The sequence below is a fragment of the Aquarana catesbeiana genome, linkage group LG04 (assembly GCF_042186555.1).
Source record: "Aquarana catesbeiana isolate 2022-GZ linkage group LG04, ASM4218655v1, whole genome shotgun sequence".
NCBI classification, from domain to species: Eukaryota; Metazoa; Chordata; class Amphibia; order Anura; family Ranidae; genus Aquarana; species Aquarana catesbeiana.
The window spans coordinates 509,087,756-509,111,033 of record NC_133327.1 but is presented as its reverse complement, the minus strand read 5'-3'; the positions used below and the strand labels follow the sequence as shown (position 1 = coordinate 509,111,033).

At 43.6% G+C, this 23,278-nt stretch overlaps 1 protein-coding gene across 2 annotated transcripts in view; it reads left to right on the top strand.

The window, feature by feature from the left end:
- The window catches only part of RASGRP3 (RAS guanyl releasing protein 3), a 252,417-nt gene that overhangs the window by 49,100 nt on the left and 180,039 nt on the right, over positions 1-23,278 (top strand). The window contains exon 1 of one of the 2 annotated variants that reach the window (XM_073627725.1): positions 12,038-12,681. The exons of the other annotated variant lie outside the window; for it this stretch is intronic. The gene's annotated coding sequence lies outside the window, so the exon portion shown is untranslated. Of the gene's footprint in view, positions 1-12,037; positions 12,682-23,278 lie in introns of those variants that run through there. 2 annotated transcript variants of the gene reach the window in all.

Below are 23,278 nucleotides of genomic sequence, written 5' to 3'. Positions count from 1 at the left end.
CTTTGTACTATGCAAATACTGAGCTTCAACTTGTTTATAAAAGCTGGTGGCTGGAAAGAAGCACTGTTTTCAGTCTTTCACAAACACACAGGCCAACAACAACACAAGCCAGCAGCTACTACATCTGTCCAATAGACTAGTATAGTAGCTGCTGGCTAGTGTTGTTGTTGGCTTGTGTTTTTGTAAATGACAGCACTCCTTCTCAGCCACCATCATCCACAACACAAACCATCAACTACTCATATAGTAGTCTCTTTTGAAGCTGTTGGCTAAATTTAACGTTGGGGCCTTCGTCTTTTCAACAGTACAAAGGGAGCAGAGGAGGCACATCCTGCCTGGAAAGGGGCACTGCAAATGTTCCATCTGACAGCATTCAGAGGAGGTGGGGGTTATGTGGGCTATGTGTCTGTAAGTCTGTCTCCCAGCTCCAGTGTGGTCAGAGAGCAGTGAGGGGTGGGGGGCAAGCTATATGACCTTAATGCCCCTTGACCATGCACAGACGTTTATGAGTGCAAGTGCTATGTGCACTGGGTACCCTGCAAGATTTAAGAAAGAATTCCAGATATGGCATTTTATACATATTTACATTGGTCCAGCTTGGAGCAATGTAACTTTAGCGTATACAGTACCATACCTGTGGGATTCCTCTGGAAGCTGGAAATAACTATAGCAGACTCCACTGCTACAGTGATCTCCACTAGCTTTCCAGGTCCTGGGCCAAGTGACTACCCTGCTGCATTGTAAACACAGGAGTTTGGCTGCTCGGCATGAGCCCCATTCAGAGAATGCTTTGCACTTTCTGAATAAATGCAAAGCATTCTCTGATTGGATGAGGTGGTGGAGAGCATGATGTCACTGCCTCACCTCGTCCAATCAGAAAACACTTTGCATTCATTGGTAAAATTCAGAGCTCTCTGAATCACACCCATGCTCAGTGGTCAACCTACTGTGTCCAGAATGCAACAGGGTAAAGGCTCAACATAGAATCCAGAAGCTAGTGGAGATCACTGATGTAGTGGTGTTTATTAAATGGATTTCCAGCTTCTAGAGCACATATGTCAAACACAAGAACCATGGGTCGAATCCAGCCCTCCAGGCTCTTTCATGTGGCCCTCACGCCTCTCCTGCAGCTTCGCCAAACCCCTCATTTCTGTCCCCATCTTGTCTCAGCAGTTGGTAGGAGAGAGGAGGACAGAACTTTTCCGCCAGACCCTGCACCTTTTTGTGCAGCCGCAGCAGCCCCTCATCTCCATCTCCCCTGGTCTCAGCATTCAGCAGACTCTGGCAGCTGACTCCAGCCCTCTTCTGGTCCTCCTCCAGACCCTGCACTTTCTGCTTCCCAGCTCCACCACCAGCTTCTTCCTGGCAGCAGCGCGAGGTAAGGGGGTGCACTGTGATGTAAGGGAGGGTGGAGGACTCCTGATGGTGGAGGGGCTCTTGACCAGGGGCGGACTGACCATTCGGGCACTCGGGCACTGCCTGAGGGTCCCATGCCACTAAGGGGCCCCATCAGGGTTGCCAGCCTCAATAAAACCAGGGACAGTATGTAAAAATCTGTGCTTTTTTAAAAATCCCAAGATTATAGCTGCCCCGCCTCTCCAGTACCTTTTCCGTGTGTGTATGTGTATTCTGTGTGTGTATACTGTGTGTATATATTGTGTGTCTGTGTGTGTATACTGTATGTGTGTGTGTGTATACTGTGTGGCCCCATAATCTATTGCCTGGGGGGCCCCATAATCTCCTATTGCCTGGGGGCCCAATAATCTTCTATTGCCTGGGGGCCTCATAATCTCCTATTGCCCGGGGGCCCCATAATCTTCTCCTATTGCCCAGGGGCCCCATGAGTTGTCAGTCCGCCCCTGCTCTTGACATCTGATGTAAGGGGAGGGGGATTGAGTGCTCTGGACATCTAGTCTTACAGATACAACCGGCCTTTTGAGGGCAACTATAATGCTGATGCAGTCCGCAAAAAAAATACGTTTGACACCCCTGTTCTACTGGGATCCCACAGGTATGGTGTATGCACAGCTATGATTAAGCACCAGTGAGAGCAGTGTGAAACATGTTAGCAGTTTGCATTTTATCCTGTTTTTGTATGGACTGAATCTTCAGTAAAGGAATTTTCTTGGAGTGTGGCTATCCGAATCCTAATTTGCTCATATGTATGCATATTCAACATTTGTCCAAGCTAGCACCTGGGATGTGAGGACGTGCTCAGCCTGAGCTCCGTCCGCACCGCACACATCCTGCCCAGATCCTGCTATCCAGGCCGGCATCCGAGGGTCTCATATACCCCCACAGCACCCAGAGAGCACTGTGACCATCTGGGGATGGTCAAATACGGCCCACCGATGGAGGAGGCCCCGGGAATCGAGCCGCTGTTACCGCCATGCAGGCCGCAGCAAAATGGCGCCGATCAGCATGAGGGGATCACACAGCGACAAGCAGCCTCCACATCCACACCCTGGAAGCAGCTCAAGGGGAAGGGTGAGTCACAGAGATCCCCCCCTACCTTAAGCCCAGAAGATCCTCTCTTGTTCTCCCCTGCGGAGGGACATGATCCTCAATCCCCCAGAACAGACAGGGATGATGTAGGCCCTGCAGAGCCATCACTAGCCAAGATTATGGCAGCCATCCAGCACAGCCATGCATCTCTCACCACACAAATGGACACTATCAAGACAGAATTATCCTTTTTGAAACAGGATGTCCACAATATCCGCCATAGAGTGACTAATGCTGAGCAACGTATTAGTGACATGGAGGATGAAACACGTCCCTTGCAGAGCTCTATGAGGGAGCTGCGGCAGGCTCATGAGTACACTACAGATAAGATCACTCATATGGAAGACCGCTTAAGAAGAAACAACCTGCACTTTTTGGGGTTCCCAGAGGGTGCTGAGGGCAAAACACCAGAAACATTCATGGAAAGATGGCTGTTGAATGAATTTGGGGCCAACACCTTTTCACCGATGTTCGCCATAGAAAGGGCGCACAGAATTCCCATGCGCCCTCTGCCACCTGGGTCCCCACCACGCGCCATGATTATAAAGCTGCTACACTTCCGAGACAGAGAGGCTATTCTCAGAGTGGCTAGAGAGAGGGGCAAAGTTTCCTTTAATGGCAATGGCTTCACCATTTTCCCTGACTTCTCCGTAGCTACGCAGAAGCAGAGAGCCACTTTCCTGGCAATTAAACGCAGGTTACGGGAGCTTCACCTTCCATATGGCATGTTATATCCTGCACGTTTGCGAATCATCTACCAGGGCAAAGCCTCCTTTTTTACGGATTCCAGGGAGGCATCACAATGGGTGGACACCTTAGGACATCCGAATCGCAGAAACCAGGATAGGAGATCTCCTCTGCCGGTAGTGCCTCACCCTGCATGAAGCCCACCAAGCCACCTTCACTATACCCCATTGCCGGTAGATGGGGGAAGCATGGAAATGAGGAAACCTGGAGTGGCCTTGTTTTTGTCTTGTTCATTTTGCCCCCTCTACTTCATCTATCCCCACCCACACGCAGCTGATATGGGACTTTGTATCCTTCATCCCCAGAAGTAGAAGATACACACCCATCTACATGCAGCCGATGCGAGACTTTACATCCTGAATCTTTCTGAAGTAGAAGACACCTCTACTACCCTTGGATGCCAATCAGCAGCTTATCATCTCCTCTGATTCTCCCCCCCACCTCCCCTTTTTTTTTTTTTTTTTCTCTTTCTTTTACTATTATTATTATTTTTTGTCACCATGATTTTTTAGGCCAAGAGATACCACACATTCTTTAATCTGTGCGGACAAATGCGGATGGAGACCCAGAGTTGTGGACCTTTACGTGTCTCCTGAGACTAGTTGGTTAGGGGTCTGAGCCATGGCCCTCCTGCCAAATAGGTCTGGTTATGGGAACAAAGCTCTCATATGTTGGGGGATGAGAGCCGGGAGGGTTAGGGAGGGAAAATTTGTTGGGGAATCTTTTAAGGGGTTTTGCCTTAGGGCCATGGTTAGCTACAAACGACACTGGTGTTCAACTGTGTATGCATACTTTAATAACGCTTTTTTGGTCCTACAGTTTTTGCAATCCACAATTGAGATTCATGGATTGTTGAGTAAAATATCAGAGATGTATATATTTTGGTCTATTTCTCGGGGCTCGCTGGACCTCGTCCGGGGCTGGGTTCTGGCGAGCGGCGAGAAATGGGCTCAGGTAGTCATAACTTGCTTATACACATGTCTAAACTCCATATAGTTTCATGGAATGTTAGGGGGCTTAACTCCAAGGTCAAAAGGTCATTAATGTTTGAATATTTGGCAAGACACAGTCCACACATGATCCTCCTCTAGGAAACCCACCTTCAGGGGTCAAGAGTAATGGCTCTAAAGAGAGCAAAAATTGCCTATACTACACACTCTACCTACTCCACGTATGCCAGAGGCACGTCTATACTTACAGAAAAATCAGCACCTATCACCATAAAACATATTAAAACCGTCCCTAACGGGTGTTTTGTTATTGTGGTACTTGAATTATGGGGTAAGCCTTATACGGTTACAAGCCTATATGTCCCACCACCCTTTACTAAATTGTTTTTCGAACGGGTAATGAGTTCCCTCTTGGCAATAGCAGAAGGCCCTCTGCTGATAGCAGGGGACTTTAACACAGTACTCGATAATTCCATAGACAGGTTCAAGTGTTCTACATTGCCCCCCACACCCCTATGCTCTTTCTTGACCCAATTTGACCTGGTGGAGACCTGGAGGTGGAAGCACGCGGACGGGAGGGAGTACTCATGTCAGTCTGAAACGCATGGTACTCTGTCCCGGATTGATTTGTGTTTGGTTTCATCTGAGTTATTGAATAGGGTGGTTGAGGCCAAATATCTCCCTAGGGCGGTGTCTGACCACTCCCCTTTAATGGTGGACCTTGCCCTGGGCCCCCCCAGTTCATACCGCATGTGGCGACTGAGCCCACTGTGGCTAGCAGATCAAATGGTTGTAGATCAAAGCACAGCGGAAATGAAAGCATATTGGTTGCGTAACCGTCAAAATGTCTCTGTCCCATTGACCTGGGATGCTTTTAAGGCCACCACGCGTGGCATTTTTGCGGCGGCGATTGGGCAGGCCCGCAAGGCATCCCAGTCCAAATTAAAGGACGCGGAGAAGGATCTCACGGCAGCCGAGGCTGCTTATTCCACAACCTCTACACCAGCAACACACAATACCTGGAAACATAGATCTAGAGACCTGGATCTAGTCCTTTTAGAGCGCACTCAGAAGAAATTGCTGTATCAAAACCAGCGAATCTTCGAGTTTGGAGACAAAAATAGCCGATTACTAGCGTATTTGTCTAGGCCTGATTATCAACCGTGCAGTATTCCAAGAATTAAGAATATAGTAGGTACAGTGGTGAAACAGAGTGGGAAGGTAGTAGATGCTTTTGTGAAATTCTACTCTTTGTTATATGCTACCAAAGCTCACTATACTATTGTAGAACTAGATGATTACTTGGCTGGCATTTCGCTACCAAGGCTCCAAGAAGAACAGGCCTCACTCCTTGACGATCCGTTGACAGAGGAGGAGATTGGAGAAGCCATACAGTCCTTTGCCAGAAACAAAACACCGGGACTGGTTGGCTTCCCCATAGAATGGTATATACAATTCAAGGAACTTTTGATACCCCATTTACTAAAAGTTTATAATTTTGCCATAAAAACAGGACGGTTACCACCCTCTATGTCAGAGGCACTGATTGTCCTCATCCCCAAACCTCATAAAGACCATCTACTGTGTGTGTCATATAGACCAATATCATTGATTAACTCAGACGTCAAGATTTTAGCCAAGGTGCTCGCCCGGAGATTGAACCCAATTATTACTACCATTATTGGGGCGGATCAGACTTGATTCATTCCAGGACGATCAACGTCCATAAATTTACGAAGACTGTTCACAAATTTGCAAGCCACCCATGATGTTGTGGGGACCAGAGCGGTGCTGGCCTTAAATGCGCACAAGGCATTTGACTCAGTCGAGTGGCCTTATTTGCTGGAAGTCCTGGCGAAATTTGGGTTTGGTAATACCTTCATCAAGTGTGTTCAACTGTTATATTCAAAACCTACCTCTAGGCTGCGGATAAATACATCAGTAACCGATCCATTCCTGATCAAAAGGGGTACTAGGCAGGGCTGCCCCCTGTCGCCGTTGCTATTTGCAATTGCGATAGAACCTCTGGCGGCACTGATAAGATCCAGTGGGGAAATAAAGGGACTGACGATTGGGGGCCTAGAAGAGAAAGTATCTTTATACGCTGATGACATGCTAATATACTTGGCGGACCCCCAATCGTCTCTCCCAACCCTGCTGGAAATTATTCGACAGTTTGGCCTCTTCTCAGGGTTTCAAGTTAATTGGGACAAATTCCTTATGTTTAAGATAGATCAGGAGGCGGTGTTTACGCTCCCTCCCTCTTACCCGCTACAGATAGTTGACTCTTTCAGATACTTGGGGGTCATGATCCAACATCCTCTTTCCTCCTTTGTTAAATATAATCTAGACCCACTTATTAGCAGAATGAAGACCACACTAAAGACATGGACCAATCTCCCCTTAACGATCTTAGGTAGGATAAACATTTTTAAAATGATCTTCCTCCCACGTTTCCTATATCTCCTGTGCAACTCACCGGTATATGTTACAAAAATTAAATTTAAAGAGATTGATTCGATCCTTATCGCCTTCATTTGGAAGGGGGGTGCAGTGAGAATTGCAAAAAATACTCTTCAACTGCAGGTGTTGGAGGGAGGGCTGGCATTGACATGCCTCCAGACATACTACATTGCTGCACAACTGGTTCATGCGCATTGGTGGTTTTTCCCTGAAGCCAACAATGCGGCTACGACCCTAGAAGCAGCCATACTCACCTCTTATGAATCCCTACAGTATCTGGTCCACCGTCTATCTCTTAGAGGGAGGGAAAGCACTAAAATCCTTGAAATGACTCTACGAATTCTTAAACTAACTAAAATGCTGCCAGATACTGAGCATCGTATCTACTCCCCAAATACTCCATTATGGGGGAACCCAAATCTACAGGAATTCGCCCGTAGGACAGATGGGGAATACTGGTCGAAAAAAGGGGTAAAAAGCATAATGCATTTGTTCTCAAACAGTACGTTTCGGTCATTTGAGGAATTTCGCCAGGACTACCAGCTGCCACGCACAGCTTACTTTCTTTACTTGCAAATACGCCACACGGCAGCCACCCAGTTTGGGCTGCGTAATATAACTATTCAATTATCTCCGCTAGAGCACCTACTAATAGATCCTTCTCATGACAAACTGATCTCCACATACTATAAAACCCTATTGCACACCACAACGCACAGACTCAGTAACACGTTTAATAAGTGGAAAGCTGATATCCCCGAGCTGACGGAGGACATCTGGCAGGACATACTCCCCCTCCAGGTCCCCTCTGTCATCTCTTCCAGGGACAGGGTCATACAGACCAAATTATTATATAGAGCATATTTTACGCCATCCTTATTATTCAAACTCAGAAAACTTCCATCTGCAGTGTGCTCTAGATGCAGCATTGTGGATGCCACCTTTTTCCATCTGATGTGGGAGTGCACCGAGATCAGGCGGTTCTGGTCAGGGGTCACTGCTTTTGTCAGTTCCTTCTGTGAGAGATAGACAGCTGCTGATCAATAATTAGAGAAAGACTGATACTCATTACTAAAAACATTAAGAGCTATGTAATAGTATGAAGTTCTAATTACCCCATGTGCCATTGGGGGCCCAGGCAGCATGGGAATCCAATGTGGGCAGTAGAGGGGGTGATCAGTGCAGCAAGCGGGGGGAGGGGGGGTGATTATAAGAGCCAACCCTGTTGTGTATGTCTCAGTCCAGCAGCTGAAAGACAGCTCTTCCTCCTCTCCCACCTTACAGATTTTTAAAAAATTTGTATTCTTTTTATTGAAATTTTCATAATAAACTTACAAACATTAAAACAGTCAACAGTCAGCACTACAATACACAAACACCAGTGAACAATGCAGCTCCAGACCATAGCAGTGACCAGTTTCTTGTATAGAGGCATAGGAGTGCGCAGAGGGTGTGTCAGGTGTGCCTGGGCACACCCTAATCACTATGTGCAGTACCGAGTCCCCCTACTGCCTGGACTTCCTCCCGTGTTGGGCTCTCCCCCTACCCTGCAGTGCTGCTGGCTTCCCTTCTCTCCTCTCACCCCCAGCTGTTGCGGGGGATGTTTCAGGATGGAGAGCGGGGAAAGGGGCTAGTAAATATGTAATTTACCGGCCCCTTCCTTTTCTAAATGAACACATTCAGTCACTGTGTTCATTCGTAACTGAAGCCTTGTAAACTGTGTTTACTAGGCTTCTGTTTGTGAATTAACAGGAAGCCACTCAGCAAAGAGCAATTCCCATTCATTTGCTGCCCCATGCAGAGAAAGGCATGTGTGTTTTAGTTTTGGGGTGCACACTCTAATGTAATAGGCTGCGCACATGTATGTATAGAGGTAAATAAAAAAATAAAGCACACATTTGCTGAGTCAAATCGCATTACTCCTGGGATATCAACAGGTATTGAACTATCATTCATTCAACCGCCCCACACCTTTTCAAATGTAGTTGTTACCCCTCTACTAAGATACGTAGCTTTGTACAGCAGTAAGGTATTATTTATTAATGCCTTCCAAGCCACAATGGTAGGGGCCACCAGTTTCTTCCTTGCCAGAATGATTATTTTACGTGTATAATACAGAAGCAGGGTAAGTAGTGTATGGATCACATTTTTGAGTGCCAACGGGTCCACCAGTTCCAACAAACAGACTGCTATGGAAGGCTTTCAGCTGCTGCAGGAAGAGACACCCAATTCACCCAATGGGTCCACCAGTTCCAACAAACAGACTGCTACGGAAGGCTTTCAGCTGCTGCAGGAAGAGACACCCAATTCACCCAATGGGTCCACCAGTTCCAACAAACAGACTACTATGGAAGGCTTTCAACTGCTGCAGGAAGAGACACCCAATTCACCCCCCCCCACACACCGCAACGATCACCCTCCATGTCCAGGATTTGATTCTCCTGCTACCTGGGCCCCTTGTGTGCTCCCCGCTCCCCCTGCAGTGCCCCCTCCACTCCTCCCCCACTGGCTGCTGCAGGCGCACTGGACGGAGATCCTCAACACGGAAAGCGCACACGCGCGGGGGGTGTGTATATATCTATATATGAAATGCTGTGAAAAGGTATTTGCTCCCTTTCTGATGTTTTTTTTTTTTTTTTTGCATATTTGTCACACTTAAATGACTCGGATCATCAAACAAATTTTATCATTATACATAGATAACCCCAGTAAATACAAAATGCAGTTTTTAAATGGTGGTTTCATTTATTAACCACTTAACCCCCGGACCATTTGGCTGGCCAAAGACCAGAGCACTTTTTGTGATTCGGCACTGCGTCGCTTAAACTGACAATTGCGCGGTCGTGCGACGTGGCTCCCAAACGTCCTTTTCTCCCGACAAATAGAGCTTTCTTTTGGTGGTATTTGATCTCCTCTGCGGTTTTTATTTTTTGCGCTACAAACAAAAAAGCGACAATTTTGAAAAAACAGCAATATTTTTTATTTTTTGCTATAATAAATATCCCCAAAAATATATAAAAAAAACATTTTTTTCTCAGTTTAGGCCGATACGTATTCTTCTACATATTTTTGGTTAAAAAAATCGCAATAAGCGTTTACTGATTGGTTTGCACAAAAGTTACAGCGTCTACAAAATAGGGGAAAGTTTTATGGCATTTTTATTAATAATTTTTTTTTTACTAGTAATGAGAGCGATCAGCGATTTTTATTGTGACTGCGACATAATGGCGGACAGATCGGACACCTTTGGCGCTATTTTGGGACCATTCACATTTATACAGCGATCAGTGCGATTAAAAATGCATTGATTACTGTGTAAATGTGACGGGCAGTGAAGGGGTTAACCAGGAGGGGGCACTGCAGGGGTTAAGTGTGTCCTAGGGATGTGTTCTAACTGTGGGGGTGGGGATGGGCTATGTGTGACACGACACTGATCATCGCTCCCGATTACAGGGAGCTGTGATCAGTGTCCTTGTCACTAGGCAGAACTGGGAAATGCTTGTTTACATCAGCATTTTCCCGTTCTTCCTCTCTGTGAGACGATCGCAGGCGCTCACGCGACCACACGGCGGCAAATTTAAAGGGACGTACCTGTATGCCTATTTGCCTGTCCGTGCCATTCTGTCAACGTATATGTACATGCGGTGGTTGGCAAGTGATTAAGGCAAAAAAAGCTGTCCAAACCTGCCTGGCTTTATGTGAAAAAGTAATTGCCCCATAAACCGAATAACTGGTTGTGCTACCCTTGGCGGCAACAATTGCAATCAAGCGTTTGCGATAACTGGCAATAAGTCTCACATTGCTGTGGAGCAATTTTGGCCCACTCTTCTTTGCAGAATTGTTTTAATTCAGCCACATTGGAGGGTTTTCCAGCATGAATGGCCTGTGTAAGGTCATGATACAGCATCACGATTGGATTTAATTACAGGCTTTGACTAGGCCAAAACCTAAATTTTGCTTTGTTTGAACCATTTGGAGGTGGACTTGCTGTTGTGTTTTGGATCATTGTCCTACTGCAGAAGCTCAGAATTCATGGTTCCATCAATTATGGTAAGTCATGGTTATGCAAATTATGGTTATGTAAGTTATGGTATGCAAAGCAGCCTCAGGCCATCACGCTACCACCACCATGTCTGACTGTTGGCATGATGTTCTTGCTATGAAATGCTATATTAGTTTTATGCCAGATGTAACGGGACGCACACCTTCCAAAAAGTTAAATCTTTGTCTCATCCACAGAATATTTGCCTAAACATCTTGGGGATAATCAAGATGTTTTTTGTAAATGTGAGATGAGCCTTTGTGTTCTTTTTGGACAGCATTTATTTTGACCTCCTGGATCAGTCGTCATGCTCTTGGAGTAATTTTTGTAGGCCAGCCACTCCTGGGAAGGTTCACCACTGTTCCAAGTTATCTCCATTTGTGGATAATGGCTCTCCCCGTGGTTCACTAGAGGTCCAAAGCCTAATGCCGTGTACACACGGTCGGACTTGCCAACGGGATAACCTCTGTCGGCATTTCCGACGGAAAAATTTAGAACATGTTCTCTATCTAAGTCCGTCGGAAATGCCGACAGAAAAAGTCAGATGGGGCATACACACGGTCGGAATATCCGACCAAAAGCTCCCATCGGACTTTTTCTGTCGGAAATTCTGACCGTGTGTACGGGGCATTAGAAATGGCTTTAAAACCCTTCCTAGACCGATACACATACATTACTTTGTTTCTAATCTGTTCTTGAATTTTTTTTAGATTGTGGCATGATGTGTGGCTATTTTTGATCTGTTAGCGTGCTTCACTTTGTCAGACAGCTTCTATTTATGTGATTTCTTGATTCAACAGTTCTGGCAGTAATCAGGCCTGGGTGTGGCAAGTGAAATTGAACTCAGCTTTCCAAAAAAATTGTGGTTAATCACAGTTCATTTATGATTCAGCATGGAAGGGTGCAATTACTTTTCACAGCACTGTGTATATATATATATATATATATATATACACACACACACACACACACACACATGAATGTGTGTTTGAGTTTTGGGGTGCCACCCTAATGCAATAGGCTGCGCACACCTATGCTCACAGCAGTTTAAAGCAGTAATAAAAACAAAAAACAAAAATGTCTAATATTGCAGCGTACCTATCACTGAATGAGTTAAAGTAACATCTCCTATATTAGAGTGGGGCAGCAGAGACACCTTTGGACAGCAGCAATGTCAGTCTGGGTGGAAGGGGAGGGGGGTGTTAAATGTACTAGCAGATTTAGATACACTAACAAATTGAAGCCAAACTCTAGTTCTCCCTTTATAAGCAGTTACAGTAAACTGCTTTTCCTTTTGGGATAAAGGTTTTACATATATAACTAAAAGTTGATTGCTGTAAGCACCCCTGTCATTGGTAAATGGTTTGCCTCAACCTTGTAACTGCTACATCTGCAGGACAGCTTGTTCTGTTCAAAAACAACAGACTTATTTGCCAGACCACCAAGTGAAAAAAAAATATTAAAATTGCTTAAAAAAGAAAATAAATGCAGCCATTACATCGGTAAGCCGCAATATAATAGTTGTCTGCTTTTTGGTTTAATATCACTTAAACTTGGATATTTAAAGATTGTCTGTTATCTTAATTATTCATGTAGTTAAAAAAAAAAAGGTGAGTGCTATATATATAATATATGCTGTATATTGCATTATGTAAACCTTCTACTCATATGGGCATATGCAATACTTCCACTTCTCAAGGCTTTTGTGGTTTAATTTCTAACAGTGCCACAGATCAGACGTACGTAGCTATCACATCTAAAAATAAAATAATCTTTGACGAAAAAAAAAAAATCTGAAAATGTTGACCTCCTGGCAAAGTCTACTGCTAGATTTATCAGAGGAGGGGCATGTGACTTGGTAAGACACAGCACAAGCTCAAAGGAAACAGCCGCTCGTTTCATGCATTAGCACTTGGCAAGTGAGCAAGGAGTGGGGATGTTTGTGGAATACCTCTGCACAGAGATGAACACAAAGTAAGTAACTCAGACATTTCCCATCCTTTTCACCTTCAATACTGGAATTTAGAGATCTCACCTTTCTGGGGGGTCATGTGCAGGAAGTAACCTGAGAAATCCCAATGTCTTCTGTTTTACATTTTTAATAGCATTGCTTTAATCTGTTCAAATGAATTCACAGTGAATTGTGTGTGTGTTTATGAATTGGTTAATACAAGAGAGGATGCAATTCTTTAGCGTATAACCGCATAGTATGTGCAGCTGAACTTGTTTCTAATTTTAGGCTTGGCGCCGTGTCCAACTTCGCTCGAAAAAACTTTTTTACATTTCTTATCTATTCTGTTGTTGGCTTTGGTTATAAACGTAGACACTTATTGAAATATTGTATTTGAAAAGCAGGAACTATGCGATTTGTAGGCTTAGACAGGCTCACAATACCTCTAGGCTGCTTACAACACTGTGTACATTCTTAACAAGTCATATGAGTGTTTGTGAGCTAATCATGTATCCAGGGCTTGCGGCTGTCTCATGATTGTGCTTACAAAAACATTGTCATAGCTTGCATTGTCCTCCGCTATGAACACTTCAGCAGCTCTCTCTAATTAATATCTTATGCATTTTTTCCATTTATTTATTATATATATATGTATATATACACACACACCCACAGTATATATGTATATATACACACACACCCACAGTATCTCACAAAAGTAAGTACACCACTCACATTTTTGTAATTATTTTATTCTATCTTTTCATGTGACAACACTGAAGAAATGACACTTTGCTACAATGTAATGTAGTGAGTGTACAGCTTGTATAACAGTGTAAATTTGCTGTCCCCTCAAAATAACTCAACACACAGCCATTAATGTCACCGCTGGTAACCTCTAAGTGAAAATGTCCAAATTGGGCCCAAAGTGTCAATATTTTGTGTGGCCCCCGTTATTTTCCAGCACTGCCTTAACCCTCTTGAACATGGAGTTCACTAGAGTTCACAGGTTGCCACTGGAGTCCTCTTCCACTCCTTCATGACGACATCACTGAGCTGGTGGATGTTAGAGACCTTGCGCTCCTCCACCCTCCATTTGAGGATGCCCCACAGATGCTCAATATGGTTTAGGTCTGGAGACATGCTTGGCCAGTCCATTACCTTTACCCTCAGCTTCTATAGCAAGGCAGTGGTTGTCTTGGAAGTGTGTTTTGGGTCCTTATCATGTTGGAATACTGCCCTGCATCCCAGTCTCCGGAGGGAGGGGATCATGCTCTGCTTCAGTATGTCACAGTACATGTTGGCATTCATGATTCCCTCAATGAATTGTAGCTCCCCAGTGTCGGCAGCACTCATGCAGCCCCAGACCATGACACTCCCACCACCATGCTTGAATGTAGGCAAGACACACTTGTCTTTGTACTCCTCACCTCACACGCTTGACACCATCTGAACCAAATAAGTCTATCTTGGTCTCATCAGACCACAGGACATGGTTCCAGGAATCCATTTCTTAAGTCTGCTTGTCTTCAGCAAACTGTTTGTGGGCTTTATTGTGCATCATCTTTAGAAGAGGCTTCCTTCTGGGACAACAGCCATGCAGACCAATTTGATACGGTGTGCGACATATGATCTGAGCACTGACAGGCTGACCCCCCATCCCTTCAACCTCTGCAGCAACGCTGGCAGCACGCATACATCTATTTCCTCAAGACAACCTCTGGATATAACGCTGAGCACGTGCACTCAACTTCTTTGGTCGACCATGGCGAGGCCTGTTCTGAGTGGAACCTGTTCTGTTAAACCGCTGTGTGGTCTTGGCCACTGTGCTGCAGCTCAGTTTCAGGGTCTTGGCAATCTTCTTATAGCCTAGGCCATCTTTATGTAGAGCAACAATTATTTTTTTCAGATCCTCAGAAAGTTCTTTGCCATGAGGTGTCATGTTGAACTTTCAGTGACCAGTATGAGAGAGTGAAAGCGATAACACCAAATTTAACACAGCTGCTTCCCATTCATACCTGAGACCTTGTAACACTAATGAGGTCACATGACACTGGGGAGGGAAAATGGCCCCAATTAGGACATTTTCACTTAGGGATATACTGTTTTTTGAGTTATTTTGAGGGTGGGCACTGATGGTGGTACTGATGGCGGGTACTACTGGCTGGTACTGATGGCGGGATACTACTGATGGTATACTGCTGGCTGGTACTGCTGGTGGGTACTGTTGGTGGGTATTTCTGGCTGGTTCCGAACCCACCATCCTTGAGCATCAGTGTGACAAGAGCTGGTGCTGGAGAAGCATGCGGCTGCAGTAGAGAGCAGAGCCGATGTTTCCTGTATCGCTCTATACGGTGCTGTACGGGAAGCATTGCATCTGCTTCCTCTAGCGCCGGCTCCGTTCTTCAGCAACCCATGATCTGGGCTTACTGACCCACCATCCCAGAGCAGGAGGTGGCGAGCCACATAAGAGGACTGGGCACCCCTGCTTTACAAGCACATGAACTTTAATGGCATCCCTGTCTTAGTCCGTAGGGTTCAATATTGAGTTGGCCCACCCTTTGCAGCTTTAACAGCTTTAATTCTTCTTGGAAGGCTGTCCACAAGGTTTAGGAGTGTTTGACCATTCTTCCAGAAACGCATTTGTGAGGTCAGGCACTGATGTGGACGAGAAGGCCTGGCTCACAGCCTCTGCCTGAATTCATCCCAAAGGTTTTCTATCGGGTTGAGGTCAGGACTCTGTGCAGGCCAGTCAACTTCCACCCCAAACTCGCTCATCCATGTCTTTATGAACCATGCTTTGTGCACTGGTGTGCAGTCTTGTTGGAACAGAAAGGGGCCATCCCCAAGCTGTTCCCACAAAGTTAGGAGCATGAAATTGTCCAAAATGTCTTGCTATGCTGACTCCTTAAGAGTTCCCTTCACTAGAACTAGGGGGCCAAGCCCAACTCCTGAAAAACAACCCCACATCATAATCCCCCTCCACCAAATAATTTGGACCAGTGAACAAAGCAAGGTCCATAAAGACATGGATTTGGTGGCTTGACTGGCCTGACTGGCCTGCACAGAGACCTGACCACAATCCAATAGAACACCTTTGGGATTAATTAGAGCCAAGACAGTGAGCCAGGCCTTCTTGTCCAACATCAGTGCCTGATTTCACAAATACGCTTGTGGAAGAATGGTCAAACATTCCCATAGACTAAACCTTGTAGACAGCCTTCCCAGAAGAGTTGAAGCTGTTATAGCTGCAAAGGGTGGGCCAACTCAATATTGAACCCTACGGGCTAAGACTGGGATGCTATTAAAGTTCATGTGCGTGTAAAGGCAGGTGTCACAATACTTTTGACAATATAGTGTATATATATATATATATATTGTAATTTTTTTTTACTTCACCCTTACTTCAAGGTACATGTGGTTGGCAGACAGGCAGAGTGGTTAGTAACAGTCCAAGTACAAGGCAGGTAATGTTCAGAATAGTCAGGGTCAAATCCATAGTCAAAAGGCAGGCAGAGTTCCGAGCATATTCGATATCCGATCTAAGGTCGTCAACAAGAGAATCCAAATTAGCAGACAGGGCAGACAAACAGGGAGCTTGAAGCACATGTTAAACACAATATCACAAGTAGAGTTGGGCCAAACACCCCCGTTTTGGTTTGCACCAGAATTCTCGAACATGGCAAAAGTTTGGACTTGAACCCTATTAAAGTCTATGAGACCCGAACTTGAAAAATCAAAAGTCCCCATTTTGAATGCTTATATGCAAGTTGTTGGCCATAAAAGGGTATGGGGGCCCGGGTACTGCCATGGGGGACAAAAAGATAATTTTTACAGGAGTAGTGATTTTATTTATGCTTAAAGTGAAACAATAAAAGTTCCTTTAAATATAGTGCTTGGGGGGTCCCATTGGTCTGCCTGTAAAGTGGCAGATCTGTACCGTGTATGGAACCTGCTGCAGCAAAATTTACATTTATAAAGAAAAAAAAAAAGACATTTAAATTGCCGGCAATACAAAAATGTAAAAAACAAAAACGGCGTGGGGCCCCCCCCAGAATACATACCAGACCTTTATCCAAGCATGCAGCCCGGCAGGTCAGGAAAAGGGGAGGTACGAGCGAGCGCCCCCAACACGCTACACGTTCCTGGCAGGGGGAAAAAAGAGAGGTCCAGGAGCTCATGGAAAATGTTACATGGAGGCAGAAAAACCCCGTGAGGAATAATTTCATGAAAAATAGATCTTTTTTTAGGCTTTTCCCTCTGTTACCACATGGTGATCTGGCCAGTAACATTCCTCCTGTATGAGTTCCCCCACCCTGAATGAAGATGCACAGGGACCACGTTTGGACAGCAGCATTGTTTGGGGATTGCCATTAGATGCACTAGCAGATTTAGACACTAACAAATAAAAGCCAAACTCCAGTTCACACTGCAGTTACAACAACAGTTTTTTTTATTTTTTTTGGATAAAGGTTTTACATGCTTAATTAAAAGCTGATCATTTCAAGCACTCCTATCAGTGATACGTGTTTTTTCAACCCTAGAACTGCTTGTTCTGTTGAAAAATGTGAAGCGGTATTTAAAAAAAAAAAGAGATTGCTTGCTTGATGATTGAATAATTGAAAATAACACAGTTTTAGGTCTAGTGTGATTGGGGGCTGTAAAACCCTGTGGATGAGCTGCACTTTACCACCCCCACCCTTTAGCTGCAAAGGTAGCGGTTGGGGGAGTACAAATGCAGCAAAGCGGTGCTTTGCCACGAATTATGGCCAGTTAAAGTGAATGGGGCCACTCTGCCAAGACCCCGCAACCACATGCTGTCCAGCAAAAGTGGAAGTTAGGCTGTTGAGATAAATCATTTAACACTGACAGGGGTGCTTACAATGTTCAGCTTTTATTCATTTATGTAAAATCTATATCCCAAAAGTAAAAAAAAAAAAACAGTTTCTTTCACTGCTAAAATTTGTTAGCTGGAATTCAGCTTTAATTTTTTAGTCAAATCCATCTAAATCTAAATCCGTCTAAATCTGAATGCATCTAACACTGCCCTCTCCTCGGATTCACAATGCTGCCGTTCAAAGGTGCCTCTTGCATCTGCCTCCAGAATAGAGACATCATAAAACAGGAAGTATGTCACTGGCCAGATCACCAGGTGAGAAAAAGAGCCTGAAAAAAGAAAGCTAATGAAGCCACAACATTTTACCCTTTTATTATCAGAGCTATTTTTACGTGTTTTTCACACTTGTTAAAACATGTTTTTTAGACCCTCACATTATATATAGTAAAACCTTGGTTTGTGAGTGTTTTGCAAGACAAGCGACATATTTTAATAAATGTTGACTTGATATACAAGTGATGTCTTTATATACAAGTAGCGTCATGTCACAACCGAGTATAAAAGAGAAGAGAGGCGCCTCTAAGTGTAGCAGTATGGTTATATTTAATGAAGGTACAACAATTAGAAACTCACATGGTTGATGATTAAACGAGGGACATATAAGTATGCAGGCATCTGGGGTAAAGCTGTCCACATAGACCATCCTCCACACCTCCATCAACGTGGTCCCTTCCACACTGCGCTCCACAAGCGCTTCAAGCCTCCCTCTCAGATCGCTCTACTGCAGGGTAGTTTCCCGGTCACAATTGCAGACTGACAGCGGTGAGAGCCGGCGGTATGGGGGATGGATGGATGTGGACAGCTTTACCCCGAATGCCTCTATACTTAGATGTGCCTCTTTTAATCATCAACCATGTGAGTTGTTAAATGTTGTACCTTCATTAAATGTAACCATATTGTTACACTTAGGAGGCGTCTCTCTTCTCTTTTATACTCCGTCGAGCTCCTGCTGGATTTTACTTCTAATCCCCCTGTGGAGGCTGCCATTTGGGGATGGACATTTTATCACATTGCTATAATCTTTTTATATGAAAATAAACTGAAGGACTTGTGAATAAATGGTATGGAACAAATCATCTGAGTTTCCATTATTTCTTATGGGGAAATTCGCTTTGATATACAAATGCTTTGGATTACAAGCATGTTTCTGGAATGAATTATGCTCGCAATCCAAGTTTTTACTGTATTTTCTAAAAGAAGAGACCGTGAACAATAATGGCAGTAGATCTATTTCTTTTGTCACAGGATATTATTGCAACAGTTTACTAAAATGATTGTAAAGGTTTGTTTTTTATAAAAAAATAACAAACATATTATACTTACCTGTTTTGTGCAAGGGTTTTGCAGAGTGGCCCTGATCCTCCTTTTCTCCTGGCTCCTCCCCGCATTCAGTGCCCCCTCTGAGACCCGCATTCCAAGGGTAGACCCATACGGGTGCGCTCCCGAGTCCTGCTGCTGCATCCATTGACACAGACAGCAGGACCCCGCAGTGACCCGGTCACTGGATTTGATTGACAACAGCGGGAGCCAATGGCTGCGCTGCTATAAATCTATTCAATGAGGACCCAAGACAGCGGCTGGAGGTGCTGCGCTCGTCCCTGTCGTTGGAATGATCAGGTTCAGGTAAGTAAAAGGGGGGCTCAGGGGGGCTGCTGCACTAGAGAAGGTTTTTCACCTTAATGAATAGAATGCAGTAAGGTGAAAAACTACAAGGGTTTACAACCCCTTTAAACATACATTTTCAGTAAAAAAAATACAGTATAGTGCATATAAATGCAATATATTATTTTTTTCCTGAAATTTAAAAGACGAGGCTGTGCCCAATAAATGGATACCAAACCCGTGAAGCCTTAAACTTGTGTACAGTCATGAAACGTAATAAGTGTAGCACAATCAATGTTGTTGTATGTAGGCATTCCCAACCTGTGTGTACATGGGGGGTGGGAACGCTCAAACATTTTTGGTAGCTTTTTTTATGTGCTTGGTTATACAGTACCTTTATTTTTTTTTACATTTTTTTTTTTTACACTTAGCTTTATTGCTATCATATAGAGGACCAACAGACCCCATTGTTACTGCGACAGCTTTTCTTTTATGAGACATCAGGGTTATATTAGACTCCTGATGTCTCTTCTGCACTCCACTGGAGTTAATAGAGCACAGATCATTCTCTATTAGCTTCTTCCCTAGCTACAGTGTTTGGGAAAGTAAAAGCAGAAACCAGAAGTGACAAAATCTCCATTACTTCCAGTTTTTTACAAGCCAGGGGAGATCAGTGAACAGATGACATACTGTATGTCAGTAAAAGTCATTGAGAAGCTGCAATATATTACATTTTTTTTCTTTTTGGGTTTTACACTACTTTAATCATGTAACTGAGCAAACATATATTACAAAAAGAATAGTTTATGTAAACATTTCCAGCTAAATATTCTCTCTCTCTCTCTCTCTCTCTCTCTCTCTCTCTCTCTCTCTCTCTCTATATCTATATCTATCTATATATATATATAGATATATATATATATATATAAAAAACACCTATATCTGAAGAGTTATGCTGTCATTCTTGTAAAATATCATAAATAAAGACTTTGTTTGGAAGTAGTATCATACGCCATATTATTAAAGGCTGTCATCGACTAACTTACAGTTAGCATAAGTATTCTGTATATCTGTCAAATAACATGAGGACCCTGTATCATCGCTGAAATTTTAATCCTAAAATCTGTGCAATAGGAGTTATGTACAAAAGAAAGGATAATAGGCCTGCTCTTGGTGCTCCATGACCTGATTGAAAATCTTCAGGCTGCACCCTGGAGCTTTTGTATACCGGACAGGAAGTTCCAACTCCTTCTCTGTTGTACGTCAAACAGTTACTATATTCTAAAATATTGAAACTCAGCAGAATATCAGTGCACCGATGTGTGGTTATATACTTTACTGTTACAATGGTTGGTGTTAATAAACATTTGAAGCTGAATTCCATTCCAGGTATTTTTTTTTTTTTTTTTTAGCATAGTTACAGACCAATGTTATGATGTGTATTTCATATCTGTGGAATCCCTATGGAAGCGGAGAATCACTGTAGTAGTTTCTGCTACTACAGTGATTGCCGCTGTCTGCCAGTCCTGTGCTGAGTGGCTGTCCTGCTACAAGCAAACATAGGGTGTTGTCTTTTTAGTACGCCTTTCATTTTTCTCAAGGTGTTCTCCAATTGGACAGGGTCAAGAGGCAAGACAATGACAGCATGATCTCCACCTAGTTCAATCACAATCTATTATTTATTATTATTTTATTTTATTTCAGGTACTTATACAGCGCCGTCAATCTAATAATTTGTAGTTTGGGAATTTATACACTCACTGGCCACATTATTTGGTAAACCTTGCTAGTAGCGGGTTGGACCCCCTTTTGCCTTTAGAACTGCCTTAATTCTTTGTGGCATAGATTCAACAAGGTGTTGGAAACATTCCTCAGAGAATTTGGTCCATATTGACATGATAACATCACGCAGTTGCTGCACATTTGTCGGCTGCACATCCATGATGTGAATACCCTGTTCCACCACATCCCAAATGTGTTCTATTGGATAGAAATCTGGTGACTGTGGAGGCCATTGGATTACATTGGATTATTGAAAATTGGATATGTTCAAAAAAACAGTTTAAGATGATTTAAGCTTTGTGACATTATCCTGCTGGAAGTAGACATCAGAATTACTGTAATCATAAAGGGATAGATATGGTCAGCAACAATACTCAGGTAGGCTGTGGCATTTAAACAATGTTCATTTGGTACTAAGGGGCCCAAAGTGTGGCAAGAAAATATCCCCCACATAATTACACCACCAGCCTGAAGCATTGATGCACACCAGGATGGATCCATGCTTTTATGTTGTTTACACCAAATTCTGACCCTACCATCTGAATGTCACAGCTTCAATCGATACTCATCAAACAAGGCAAAGTTTTCAAAATCTTCTATTGTCCAATTTTGGTGAGCCTGTGTGATATGTAGCCTCAGTTTCCTGTAGCCTTAGTTTCCTGTTCTTAGCTGACAGGCACCCGGTGTGTTCTTCTGATGATGTAGCCCACCGGCTTCAAGATTCGATGTGTTGTGTGTTCAGAGATGGTATTCTGCATACCTTGGGTGTAACTGGTAGTTATTTGAGTTACTGTTGCATTTCAATCATCTCGGACCAGTCTGCCCATTCTCCTCTGACCTCAACAAGGCATTTTCGTCCACACAACTGCCGCTCACTGGATATTTTCTCTATTGGACCATTCTCTGTAAACCCTAGAGATGGTTGTGTGTACCCCCCCCCCCAAAGATGTCTACACCCCACCTGCTTTCTGTCCTAGGGTGTCAACCGGCCTGAGCATTGTCTCCCTAGGAAAGGGAGTGTGTTGGGCTACATAACACCTCTCTGCCTTCTCCATAACGGGGGCGTGGAGGGGGGGGGTTGTGATCCATAGAGATAGCAGGAGGGGAGATTGCTAACTGATAACAGCAAAGAGGCAGAGAGTACAGGAAGTTATAATTTCACAAGATTTCTGGCTGGATAAACAGCTACTTTTTTGCACTTGTCAAACAGATAAAATAAAATGTTTTTAATTGTATATTTAACAGACCTAAATGGAGCAACTATGAGAAATGTATTGTTAGAGTTCACGTACAATTTAAAGGGAAGATAAACCTGTTCAGTTCAAATGTTGTTCCTAAACATTACCCTAATTCAACAAACTGTATCCTTAATCCTAGCCTACGTCCATTCCTAGTCCCTGTATTTATTCTTGTTCTAGAACCAGATCTAGCCCCATAGACCAAATCACAAGCTAGAGAATAAAAACTGGTCTCATGAAGACACATCTCATCATAGCAGTTGAAGTCCCAGTCCCCAGTGATCAGGATAGTTAAATAACACCCCATTCACTGGTGTATTTGAAAGGCCAAGGCATGGCAGGGATGCAGTATCCAATGCTGTTTTAAATCTGCCAGCAAAGTATGTACAGTAAGTGTGTAAGTGGCTAAGTGGCTCTTTCATGGGGACTTCTGATTATTCCAAGAATAATGGTAAGATTATATTTTTCTTTTTTCTTTTTCAAATATTTTATTTAAATCAGGAAAAGGCAGATCCAGAACATTACACACACACACACATATATATATATATATCAGCATATCTAATTGCAAAGCATATAATACGTCTAATCAGTAAACAACCAGTGTTGAGATTACATAAACGTCAAGAAATCATTATAGAGGATAATTCAAGCATGGATTTAACCTTTCTGCATATAGGCTAGAAAATGGACCACATAAAAAGAGGTGGGGCGCCTCCCATTCCCTTTTCTATTTTATATAAAAGCAAAGGATTAAAAAGAAAAAAACAGGCAGAAATGGAAAGAGAAGGAAGAAGAAGAGAGAGAGAGAGAAAAAGGGGGGGGTAAGGAAAGTTTAAGGTGGTACCATGGTTCGTCACACTATGGGCATTTAGGATGTATTACTTGTTGGGCAAAATTATGGACCTAAAAGCTTTCCCTTCCTCAGAAAGGACAAACATATTCCATAGTCTCCAGATCTTGGAATACTTTTCATGTTTATGTTGCGCTGAAAGTATTAAGTCTTTCATCTTATTGATTTCCTCCACTTTATAGAGCCAGCAACTGATAGTTGGTGGTTACAGGTTTTTCCAATACAGAGGGATACAAGATTTGGTGGCA